The sequence below is a fragment of the Erpetoichthys calabaricus genome, chromosome 3 (genome assembly GCF_900747795.2).
Source record: "Erpetoichthys calabaricus chromosome 3, fErpCal1.3, whole genome shotgun sequence".
In the NCBI taxonomy this organism is placed as follows: Eukaryota; Metazoa; Chordata; class Cladistia; order Polypteriformes; family Polypteridae; genus Erpetoichthys; species Erpetoichthys calabaricus.
In genome coordinates this window covers 13,468,921-13,482,805 of record NC_041396.2, presented here as the reverse complement: position 1 = coordinate 13,482,805, position 13,885 = coordinate 13,468,921, and positions in this window count along the sequence as shown.

The window sequence follows — 13,885 nt, the reverse complement described above, 5'->3', positions numbered from 1 at the left end:
CTAACCTGCATGTCTTTGGACTGTGGGAGGAAACCCACGCAGACACGGGGAGAACATGCAAACTCCAAGAGAACCCAGGTCCCCAGATCTCCCAACTGCGAGGCAGCAGCGCTACCCACTGCGCCACCGTGCCGCCCTGCCTTCCTTTATTTAGATCCCTAACAGTTTTCATAAATAACATTGTAAATGAAATCGTTAACATTTCACAGGAATAAAATGCCATTTTTCCAATAAAATACTGTTGTTTAAAAATGCGCAGTGTAATCCCAGCGGGCTAAACCGTCTTGTGTCATGTAAGACAATAAATGACTCAATAATGACATGCGGGCTGCTCCGCGTTGCATTGTGGGACATTTTCAGTTCGTGCCTTTTTCACATCGATGCACTTCAGTGTGGCAAGACGACCGTTACAAGTGAAATTCTGGCTATAGGGACGGTGATGGAGACACATATTAGGACATTGTTCGTTCACACAGAGAAACAGAGACACCAGGAATAAGTGAACAAATAGTGAGGTGGACAAGTAGGACTTTAGGAGCCTTCAAAACTCCACTTGATGAAAATAAGTGAATAAAATAAAAGAAAAGAAAAAATCCGGTAAAAGTACATTACGCTAAAACTGTAATACAATAAAAAGTTAGAACAATAATTTTAGTCAAATAGATCAGCGTTTCTCAACCTTTAAGTATTTGCGACCCGAGTTTTCATAAGTTTTAATCGCGCCCCCCTAACGTTTTTTTTTTAAAGGAGCCCACCAATACCAATTTGTTCTTTTTTAATTAATGATATATCATAGATGCATATTTTATTATACCTACTTAACTTTAATCGACATTTATCTAAATCTGTATTTATTTTTCTAGTATCAGAATGTAGTTTAAGTTCATTTGTTTTGGTTTCAATAGATGTATTTTTCATATTTTCGATTCTTGTTTTCTTTTTTTCACATCTTCGCGCCCCCCTTTTTGTTACTTCGCGCCCCCCTAAGGGGACCCGTATCACAGGTTGAGAACCACTGAAACAGATAAATTCACGTAAACTTACATTTAAGCATAGTCGTAACTGTCAAGATCAATTAATTGTTTCAATGAGCAGGCCCGGTGTTAACAATAATTTCTGTGATGCTATACAATCAGGGCGGCACGGTGGCGCAGTTGCCTCGCAGTTGGGACACCTGGGGACCTGAGGTTCGCTTCCCGGGTCCTCCCTGCGTGGAGTTTGCATGTTCTCCCCGTGTCTGCTTCGGTTTCCTCCCACAGTCCAAAGACATGCAGGTTAGTTGGATTGGCGATTCTAAATTGGCCCTAGTGTGTGTTTGTGTGTGTTTGTGTGTGTCCTGCGGTGGGTTGGCACCCTGCCTGGGATTGGTTCCTGCCTTGTGCCCTGTGTTGGCTGGGATTGGCTCCAGCAGACCCTCGTGACCCATTCGGATTCAGCGGGTTGGACAATGGATGGATGGATGCTATACAATCATAATGGCACAGAAAATGACATTTGCAGAAAGTTAGCATATTTGCATAGGGAACGCCCCCTTTGCCTCGACACTATAAATGGCTCTCAATGGCAGCCCCACCTTCGCACCGTCAGAAACAAAAACGCAAAGGTGGCTGACAAACGCGTTTAATTTTGTGCTGAAGGGTTTTTGTGGTTATGGGGGCGCTCTTATGGCGTTTGTTTCGATAAAGTGGTAAACCTGCTGCACACCACCAACGCAATCTTTCCGTTTCCAGCAGCCAGCTTAAAGTAATTTAACTAGACATTGAAATTTTATTGAACGATGCCGAACCACTTCAGTACTGGCGCAGCAAAAAAGCATCTGTTCCGTATATACGTAATAGACCGTAACAAACACTTATGTGGGTCTTCATAACACTAACGGAGCCCCAGTAAAGAGTTTCTTCATCTCCGCAATGTGATCTGCTAACAAAATGCCACTTTGGAGTGGTCGGAGGTGGCTTAACTGAGACGCGTTTCTCTTGATGTCTGTCACATATTTAGTACAAGACTGGAGAATCCTTCATATTAACGACTCGTTTTACCTTCACGTCAATACGCCGCACTGCACGGACTTGAAAAACCGATCCGCTAATGAAGACCCAAAGAAGCCACAAAACTAAACGAGTAATCGATGCATTTCTGCTGCGCCTAAACTAAAGTGCTACCAAAGATACAAACTGATGGCCATTGCCTGTTATGTTACACTTTCCCCATTATTGTCTTTAAAAAAAGATTTAGGAAATGTAAACTAAATGGCTACAAAAATGTAACACTATAACAGTTAACATGTAAAAAAATCAGGAAATAACTGTAATTGAACCGCAGCGTTACAGCACATCCATTTCTGTAGCCCAGTTTACTGTATTGTAATATACAGTAATACGATACAGTCAAGTGCTGGAAAAGTAATGCAATTAGTAATTTACTGGAAATTTGCAGTCACATTTTAACAAATGAATAAATGAGAACAGTTTGGTGAAATTACCAATGGATCCTGGTTGTAACAGGACTCCTGCTGCATGCAGCAACACGGACTCAGTTCAGGTTTTCTTCATTTGTTAGTAAGGATTTCTGATTTGTCCACAGAGCAGCAGCCATTTCAGAGCCCAAAGAATCCATCCATCCCTTCTCCAACCCGCTATATCCTAACCACAGGGTCACGGGGGTCTGCTGGAGCCAATCCCAGCCAACACAGGGTGCAGGAAACAAACTCCGGGCAGGCTACCAGCCCACCGCAGGGCACACACACACACACACACACACACACACACACACACACACACACCAACCACACACTAGGGACAATTTTGGATCTCCAATGCACCTAGCCTGCATGTCTTTGGACTGTGGGATGAAACCCACGCAGACACGGGGAGAACATGCAAACCCAGATCTCCTAACTGCGAGGCAGTAGCACTACACACTGCGCCACCGTGCCGCCCGCCCAAAGACTCGCTTTTTTTTTACTTTCTCGTATAATAAAGTATCTATCTATCTATCTATCTATCTATCTATCTATCTATCTATCTATCTATCTATCTATCTATCTATCTATCTATCTATCATAGTGTCTTTCATATCTATCTATCTATCTATCTATCTATCTATCTATCTATCTATCTATCTATCTATCTATCTATCTATCTATTATATAGTGCCTTTCACATCTATTTATCATTCTTTCTATACAGTGCCTTTCACAGCAATCTTTCAATCTGTGTATTATATAGTGCCTTTCACTATCTATCTATCTATCTATCTATCTATCTATCTATCTATCTATCTATCTATCTATCTATCTATTATATAGTGCCTTGCACATCTATTTATCATTCTTTCTATACAGTGCCTTTCACAGCAATCTTTCAATCTGTGTATTATATAGTGCCTTTCACTATCTATCTATCTATCTATCTATCTATCTATCTATCTATCTATCTATCTATCTATCATAGTGTCTTTCATATCTATCTATCTATCTATCTATCTATCTATCTATCTATCTATCTATCTATCTATCTATCTATTATATAGTGCCTTTCACATCTATTTATCATTCTTTCTATACAGTGCCTTTCACAGCAATCTTTCAATCTGTGTATTATATAGTGCCTTTCACTATCTATCTATCTATCTATCTATCTATCTATCTATCTATCTATCTATCTATCTATCTATCATAGTGTCTTTCATATCTATCTATCTATCTATCTATCTATCTATCTATCTATCTATCTATCTATCTATCTATCTATCTATCTATCTATTATATAGTGCCTTGCACATCTATTTATCATTCTTTCTATACAGTGCCTTTCACAGCAATCTTTCAATCTGTGTATTATATAGTGCCTTTCACTATCTATCTATCTATCTATCTATCTATCTATCTATCTATCTATCTATCTATCTATCTATCTATCTATCTATCTATCTATCTATCCAAAGTGCAGGGAAAGTATTGTAACGGTCCAAAGGTTGGATGTTGGGATTTTGATGAATCTCGGCGTTTTATTCCGAAAATACCATTTTTGGAATTATGTTTGTTTGTGTATGTATGTAAACATGATAACCTGAGTTCGCTTTCACTTTGGTCAAACAAATTTTGCACACAAGTATTAGGTACCAAACGTGGATTTCTATCAACTTTTGGGCTATTTCCACTAACCGGAAGTGGTGCCATGCAGCTGCAGAGTCCGATTTATTCAACTAATAATTGTTCAATGTATTATTAATTTGATTTGATTTGTTGTTAATGGTTCTTTAAAGTACATCATATCAAAATCTAATCATTGTCTTGCGGTTAACTCCTCAAATATCCACCCCCATACGATAAAGTGTAGGGGAGACCACTCCGGATTGTTTTGCAAAGAACCAGAAATGGTTCGCTGTCAAGCAAAGGTTCTACGGGGAACCAACCACACAACGCAGTCCAGTGCCGTTAAGGAGCCCACTCACGAACACATGGGGGGCAACTTTGAGTCTTTAATAAACACGACAAGCGCGTTTAGGTTTTGAGCAGGAAATCTACAGACACACGCGGAGAACCCGCAAAGCCCAGGCGTATTTGAATCAAACCTAACCGCGATGTGTTCGTCTGCATTACCGTTTTATCGTAATAAACGAACTGAAGGAAATCATGTTAAGAATCCAGTTATTATGTATTAGTTGTGTTGTCGCACATTCTAACTATCATATAGTACAGGGGTGGCAAACTCCAGTCCTGGAGGGCCGCAGTGGCTGCAGGTTTTCATTCTAACCCTTTTCCTAATCAGTTTTCACTGCTAATTAACTTCTTTTTCCCTTCAGCCCTGTTTTTAAGGATTCAGTGCTCTGAATTAACTATTTTCTTCATTAAATGACAGCCAAACAGAAATCAAATTTGAAACAAGTCAACAGCTGACCAGCTAAATTGGGGCTTTAAACTCCAACTAATTTCACTCCAACCAGTTTCTTAATGAGAAGCTGATTCTTGCTGTTAATTAACTCTTTGAGGGCTGAATATTTTTTTTTCCAAAAAACTCAGTTTTCTGAAAAGCACACAATGCACTGGTTTCATACATAAATCAACATAAAACGTCTGTCGCTACGTGCTGTGGCTGCTGTTGGCGCCTGTTTGGCATCTCTGGCAACAGTTCCTGCGCAGGGGCGGCTCGATGGCCATCAGGAATGCAGGGCGGGCCGGCTACCTCTCAGTCGCTGTGTGACACAATATGGTTTGTACCTCTTGTCATCAGAAGTGGTGGTCCTCCTAGGCGAACGCTGCTGTAAGAGTATCAACAACACGAACGCGTTCAGCACCAGGATCAACTGGGGACCAATAGGCTGATGCTGGTACCTCAATTTCGTTTTTGATCTCCATCTCCAGAGTCCGAAAAGTCAGAGTCTGATTCAGCGATAATATAGAAAACGTCCATGGAGTATTTTGCTTTGCACATTTGCTTTAGTCTCACCAGATGCTGATGCCATTTTTGAGGCTGTTTGCTCTTCGCTACTCCTGCACACGCAGGGAATCCGAGGTCAAATCATCAAAGCTACGTAACGTTCCTTCAAGCAAAGAGAGTCGAACGAAAAAGTAAGGGCGAGTGTTGTCTCAGTTTACAGCCGATTACCGTCCTCTACCACTGAATTTTGACAAAAGTCAACATCAGCCCTGAAAGACTTAAACTCGTCATTTAATTCTATGGCTTGTTGCTGCTCTCATTCCGACACAGCAGACATTTCCATAACTGTTGATTTTCTGTTTTTTCTAAGAACATCGTCAAAATGTTTTGGGGACCTGAGAGATCAACCTTACTGAGACTTTCATTTTTATTTATTTTCAGATATTGTGTGATGGGCACAGCTGAGCTGGTCATGTGGCACCTTGTTTTGTGTCTCATTATTGTTTGGCAGCTAATTAAAGAAAAAGAAACAACTAAGGGGCCTGAATCAAGTTAATTAAAATTAAGGCAAAAGAAGTAAATTAGCAGCAAAGACTAATGAAGAAGATGGTTAGAATGAAAACCAGCAGCCACTGCGGCACTCCAGGACTGAAGTTTGCCACCCATGATATAGTGCCTTATCTATCTATCTATCTATCTATCTATCTATCTATCTATCTATCTATCTATCTATCTATCTATCTATCTATCTATCTATCTATCTATCTATCTATCTATCTATCTATCTATCTATCATATAGTGCCTTTCATATCTATCTATCTATCTATCTATCTATCTATCTATCTATCTATCTATCTATCTATCTATCTATTATATAGTGCATTTCAATAATCTATCTATCTATCTATCTATCTATCTATCTATCTATCTATCTATCTATCTATCTATCTGTTATATAGTGCCTTTAAATTATCTATCTATCTATCTATCTATCTATCTATCTATCTATCTATCTATCTATCTATCTATCTATCTATCTATCTATCTATCTATCTATCTATTATATAGTGCCTTTCAATAATCTATCTATCTATCTATCTATCTATCTATCTATCTATCTATCTATCTATCTATCTATCTATCTATCTATCTATCTATCTATCTATCTATAGTGCATTTCAATAATCTATCTATCTATCTATCTATCTATCTATCTATCTATCTATCTATCTATCTATCTATCTATCTATCTATCTATCTATCATATAGTGCCTTTCATATCTATCTATCTATCTATCTATCTATCTATCTATCTATCTATCTATCTATCTATCTATCTATCTATCTATCTATCTATCTATCTATCTATCTATCTATCTATCTATCTATGTTATTTTTGTCAGACGGTTTCTTTGCATATGAAGTTGGTTCTTTGTGTTTTTAGGCCTCCTCACAGGACATAACAGAAATCCTAGAACAGTATTACGTATCAATAACACTGATGAGCCAATTTTCAGTTGTTTGTGCAAAAAAGCTCAATATGACTCCCATACGCTGAAAGGGGGCTTAAATGCTAGTATTATAACTTTCCCTATATGGAGGGCGCTATATAAACTGCCCACAGAATGTCTGAGATTTACTTTGGAGGATATGACATGCATGGCGCCATCGCCACCAATTCGTCACTAAGTGTGATTGTGTCCAGTGAGGCAGACGCCTGTCCTTTCTGTGTTTATAACACAGTGTTTTTCATTTTTTTTACAGGTTAATTCCCTTATTTAAGCTTCTTGACTCTTTCTTAGGAAACCTGAATTGGAAATTACAACAAACACTTAGTGATCTCTAAGGCTCTTAAACACAGGTGCTTACATGGCAGTCGTAGGGTGTTGTACCGCGTTAGCCATTATGGATGCAATGAGAAGTCGAGCCATCGACACTTTTTATTAGCTAAATAAAGCGACTGCGATGTGCCAGCTTGATTACAAACTGACCGAAGAAGGGGTCTGAGCTGCCTCCAAAGCTGGCATATTGTAATCCGTTCAGTTAGCCAACAAAAGGAGTCATTAGGCTTAACTTCTCATAGGAGAAGCAAACAAACCTGAAAACGAGGAGGAACAAAAATAAAAACGCAAACTAGTGAGGCTTCATTTATGTTTGAAGTGCCTGTAAAAAGCCGACAGAAAGTGGAGTTTGCTTATTATAATGACATCGGCACCGTTAATCGGGGGTCTTTTTGGGGGTGGAGTGTTGTATTCTGTTGAAGGGGGGTGGGGGGGGGTGGGGGGAATTCCCCTGAACTGCTGACTGCAGGAAATGAAGGTGGGATTTCAGGAGCCGCGGTGAATTGCGATTTTTCACATCCAGTTGATGTCACTGACAGCTTTGTGTAACGTCGTGCTTTCATATTTTGGTTCCTTGTATATAATAAATATAAAACTAAAGCAAAAACAGTGACTTGCGCCACAGCAAACAGTTTTGGGATCGGGATGTTTCCATTAGTTATAGGAATTTGAGGTGGGTGATTGGGGTCGGTGTAAGACTTGAGTGCAAAATTCACTTGAAAAAAGAGAAAATTCACATTAATAAAATTTAAACTGTACATCTGATCGATGAATTGAGGATCGGTATTCTTTTTGTTAGTTGGTTGAATAAAGCTTGTTTTAAAAAATATAAATAAGAAAACCTGAACTGAGCCCGTGTTACTTTACGTGTAAAAGTCCTTTAAAAATCAGGAGCCATTACAGATCTGTTACCAGACGGAGCCTGTTACGGATCTAAATAAATCCAGGATCTTTCTTCAGTCTTCATATTGATGGTTCTTTTGGGCATCAGAGATGGTCCCCTATGGCACCACTCTGAAGAATCCTTAAGGCATCTTTATTTTTAACAGGGCAAGACCAAAGCTGTAATCCATTTTGGATGGGCGCGGGGCACAACAGTTATAATAAAAATTCAACAGCTTTGGAAAATGGATGGACGTGTTCTCTTATTGTGAAGGCGATCTGACCGCCAGTAAAGACTTTTTAGACACAGTGGAGTATAACAGAAAGCTGGACATGCTGCACGTAAGTCGTGTAACTCACAATGCGCATCATTAAGGAGAAATGTAACAGAGTTCTATTCTTCACTCCCAGGGACCTTTCCGACACAAACTGATGACAAGCGCGTTGTCGTGATCTCCTACGGAGGGGACAGCTGCAGTGGTGGTCGTAACACGAACTGAAGAGACTGACAGACGTTTACTTTGTTTTTTTTATTAAAGGACCCGTTCGATGACTTCTAAAGCCTGGTGGTGGGCTGCGTCCTTCTTGAACCTCCCTCCAGATGTTCATTTCAATAATCCGTCCATCCCATAAACATGTGACTAAATGGTGTGTGTGTGTGTGTTTTCTTTTCTGTCTGCCTCGCTTCTGTCGGAGGACGGTTGGGAAGCTTTAAGCGTTTATTTCGGAAGGCGAGAACGCGCTGAGATGCGCCCGCCAACCCCGCCGTAAAACTCTCTTCAGCCTCGGGATTACTTCCTGAGCGGACCGGACTGACCCGTTAGGCACAAGACACGGAGCTGGAACTTCTCTCTACAGTCCGCAGTCAAAAGGAGGGCTTTCCGGTATTAAGACCCCCGACCGTGCGCATGGAATAACGGCTCCTCGGAGCGTCTCCCGCAAGGAACCTCCTTGAAAAACGATCGCGGAGAAGGCGCAGGGCGAAGGATTAGCTATAAGACACAAACTCACTCATACGACTTACCTTCATCACATTTACGTTCATCCTCCCTCCGTCAATATCACAGAGTCCCGTTCACTTTACTGATCACTTGGGATCTCATTTTGGGATTTCGAGCCTTGAAATTATTGAACACTTTGAGCCGTCAAAAGCCGCGGAGTGCTGTCGGGTCCGGCAAAGCTCAAAAGACTCGACCGGGGCTCGTGGAAAAGAAATGTGAAACAAATATAACAAGGAATTAGACACACAATACCACGCCGAAATCTAGCATAAAAATACTAATAATACGAATACTACTAATAATAAAATTAGTGAACTAGCTAATGTAGAGAAAAGCCAAGCAAAATGACACCTTTTATTACCTAACTAAAAAGATTACAATATGCTCTTGCTCTATGCTCTTGTATATTGTAATCTTTTTAGTTAGCCAATAAAAGGTGTCATTTTGCTTGGCTTTTCTCTACATTCATAATGGCTAACACGGTACAACACCCTAGTACTACAGATGAACTAGCTAAGAATACTCAGATAGCATCAACAACAATACTACTACTGATAATAATAATAATTATAATTATTATTAATAATAATTAATAACGAAGTCGTCATATGTAAAAAACGGGTTAAGGAAAATATAATCATTTATAAAACCAGCATACGAAGCAAGTTTTTAAAATTATTACCGGCTTTATAATGACATTTTCCTTCAAATGTTCCTTATATTCCTTTATGTTTGCAAAGACGTACAGAGCCATCCACAAGATGGTGAATTCCATCGTATTCCGTATTCCTTATTTATTTAGATGTAGAACAGGCTCCATGAAGAACAGATTTATGAAACACAAATGCATTTGTGATTTGAAAAAGGGACTCGAGCTCGGTACACGACGAGGATCACACTTGGCATCATACATTCTGCATTTCTATTATTGCATATTACTAATATTTCCAAAGCCTAAAGAACTCGTTGCACACGCAAAATTCTTCTTTCATTCCCAAAATGAAACGAAGGAGAGAGAATATAAAATATAAAATTGCATGTAATTTAAGATGCCTATCAGTGAATTATACCATTGGGAATTATTATGACTGACATTACTAATAAAAATAGAAGTTTATATTATTCTAAAATATAGTAAGAATGTAGACCTATCCATGCATAATATTATGTGTTAATAATAATAATGTTTTACATATAGTGTATTATTATTATTGTTGTTGTTAATAATAATAATACCAAACAACAACAATATAAATAATAATAATAATTGTTGTTATTATTAATATTATTATTGATAACAATAATAATAATACCTGTAATGGGATAGGCTCCAGCTTCTATGACAACAATAAGCAGGTATGAAAATGGATCCATCATCATCATCATCATCATATCTACAAAATGAGAGCAAAAATAATAATTTATAAAACCGGAGTAAAGGGCTATTTCATACAATTATTACCAGATTAAAAATGCCATTTTTCTTCATTTACTCTTTACATTACTGTATGTCTACAAAGACTGACATGAGGGAAAATATAAAACAGCCTATAAAATACATATGATTCAAGATCAATCAGTGAAATAGTCAACTGGATCTTAAAATAACGGATTGTGAACATAGTAATAATAGCAATTAATAATATTATCAAGAATGCATGCATAGAGATGCATAGAAGTATATGTCATATATAAAAAAAACAACAACAAAACTATAGATTAATAAAGTATCTATCTATCTATCTATCTATCTATCTATCTATCTATCTATCTATCTATCTATCTATCTATCTATCTATCTATCTATCTAGTTATTATTACTATTATTAATATTACTCTTCCTCCTCCTCCTCGTCATGATAATGATATAATTATTATTATTATTGCTGTTGTTTTGGATTTTTACAGGACTGCTATTCGTAGAATCTCAACATTTCCGCCATAATAAATCTCTTTCTAGCAGGTGTTCAGCGCCTAACAGATTGTTAAATAACAGAAGACTGCAGCTCTTGTCTTGCAGGTTCAGCTGGCTGCATATTTCAGAACGATTCAGAGGCACTTTCGTGTCAGTCCTGAACTGCTTATAAACACACACAGTTTGACAGGCTGTATTTATGCACAAAAACAATACAAATTAGCGGATAAAGAAGGCCCCCTTAGACATTCACTTCTGTAAGTCGAGTTCTGGGCTGCCAATGGCTGACAGACTTGTAGATCACATGACAATGGAGACGGCATTTCAAAATCAGGGAGAGTTTATTGTCCTACCTTATAATAAATAAATAAATATAAACATTTGAGAATGACACCTATTTACCAAGAAAGAGCTTTAATAAATGTTAGTAAAAATTAACACCTTTAACTATACGAGGGACGTTCATAAAGTTTCCGCACATTTTTTTTTAACTCGATTTATTAAGAATTTGAAAAACAAATCATATGACTTTTCTATGTACATGTTGTTACCTTCGTTAACGATGCAATTTTCAAACCGTCGTAATAATTTTTTTTTTTTGAGGACACTAAATCCTTTATTCCATAAAAATCACATTAAGTTGCAACAAAAAAGCCCAAATTCATTCATTCTGTTCAAATTTTTAATGCCCAATTACTCCCGCCTGCACCGTTTCCAACGAAAATATAAAAGTGCGGAAACTTGTTGAACGACCCTCGTATACATAATATAAAAATACTTTAGAATGAAGTGACCGTATAGGAAACATTATTATATGTGAGTAACCAGTGTAATGATGATTATATATATATATATATATATATATATATATATATATATATATATATATATATATATATATATATATATATATTCACGGCATTCGTAGTCTGTGTCACAATCTGATTGTATGGGTGGTTACCTACCAAGTAACGCTTGTGGTTGGCCAGCGATCTGCTAACATCCGACACGGTGCCCTCAGTTTGTGAGGAGCAGATCATAGAATGGTTGAAATAGTTTACTGTCAAATAAATGCAAAGAGTACACGACACGTGTTTCGCCCTCATTCTGGGCTCATCAGGTGTATATATATAAGAAGATGTGCAGCGTTATTTATAATGGCACTCGGTTTTGTTTTAATTCTCTCGTTTTCGGTTTTGGAAAACGAAAGAATTAAAACAAAACCGAGTGCCATTATAAATAACGCTGCACATCTTCTCAGTGACACACTAACAGTGAAGACTTTCATCCAACGAATCATTCAGCACAAGTGTGTCAAGAAACACAACGGGGGGTCATGTATACCAACAGCAATACACCTGCATGGCTCCTTACTGGGATTGCCAAGTCAGAAGTTTTCTTTCTTTTTAATTTTCTTGCTTTATAGTCATCTGGTGTGTGTTCAGACGAAAGTATATTTATTTATTTAATAATTTATTTATCTGCCTATTTATGTATGTATTTATAAAGTTCTGTCCGTCTATGACATTCATTTATTTTCTGTCCAGGCAGTCAAAAGGACCTGCTGCCCACTTTAACTCCATCAGGCACACAGTTGGGACCAAAACCTGACGGGAACACAAGGACTTTGCAGGACACACCTCCAGTACAGCAGGCCAGTTCACAGTCACCAGTCACTTTAAACGGCTTGTCTTGGGAATGTGGGACGAAACTGAGATACCCAGAAGAAAAAAAGGAGAAGAGCATACAAAGTGAGTCTGACCAGGAATTGAATCAAACAGATCTCCAGAATAGTAAAAAGCCATACCCAGAGCATTAAACGTTTATAGTCACCATTGATTAAAATGCTTATCTTTAGGGATTGACGGGAAACATGGGAAATCCAGAAGTAAAAAAGTGTCCAGATTGAACCCAGACTACTGAAGCTGTGAGGCCGCAGTATTTACCAGTATGCCACCATTGCATTCTTATATACTGTAAGTGTAACACTGGTAACACTTAAGGAGTAAATGATGGTAACTGAACCTTCAGACATTTGAATTACACTCCTGCATTCGCCATGCTACTGACATAAAAATATTGCAGGCTTTACATCACAAAAGCCGTTATGCTAAAGTTCAGCCCAACCTTCACCTGCTTGCAGCTCTCAGATCACCTCCACCATACAAACCAATTCTGGAATTACACTTGAATGTGAAAATCACTCATTTCTGGGATTTGCTCTCCTCCTTAAATTATTGAAGACCCCTGAAACCAAAATTGATATGACCAGGCATTTTGTAGTGGAGCTCAACTAATCACACGTTGGTCACAAAAGCTTCCAACATTTAGTTGTCATTTTCAGGCTTCACCATCATCTATCTATTACATAGTAACTTTCTTAGACCTATCTATCTATCTATCTATCTATCTATCTATCTATCTATCTATCTATCTATCTATCTATCTATCTATCTATCTATCTATCTATCTATCTATCTATCTATCTATCTATCTATCTATCTATCTATCTATCTATCTATCTGTTATATAGTGGCTTTATCTATCTATCTATCTATCTATCTATCTATCTATCTATCTATCTATCTATCTATCTATCTATCTATCTATCTATCTATCTAATAGATAGATATAATCTGTTATATAGTGCCTTTCATATCTATCTATCTATCTATCTATCTATCTATCTATCTATCTATCTATCTATCTATCTATCTATCTATCTATCTATCTATCTATCTAATAGATAGATATAATCTGTTATATAGTGCCTTTCATATCTATCTATCTATCTATCTATCTATCTATCTATCTATCTATCTATCTATCTATCTATCTATCTATCTATCTATCTATCTATCTAT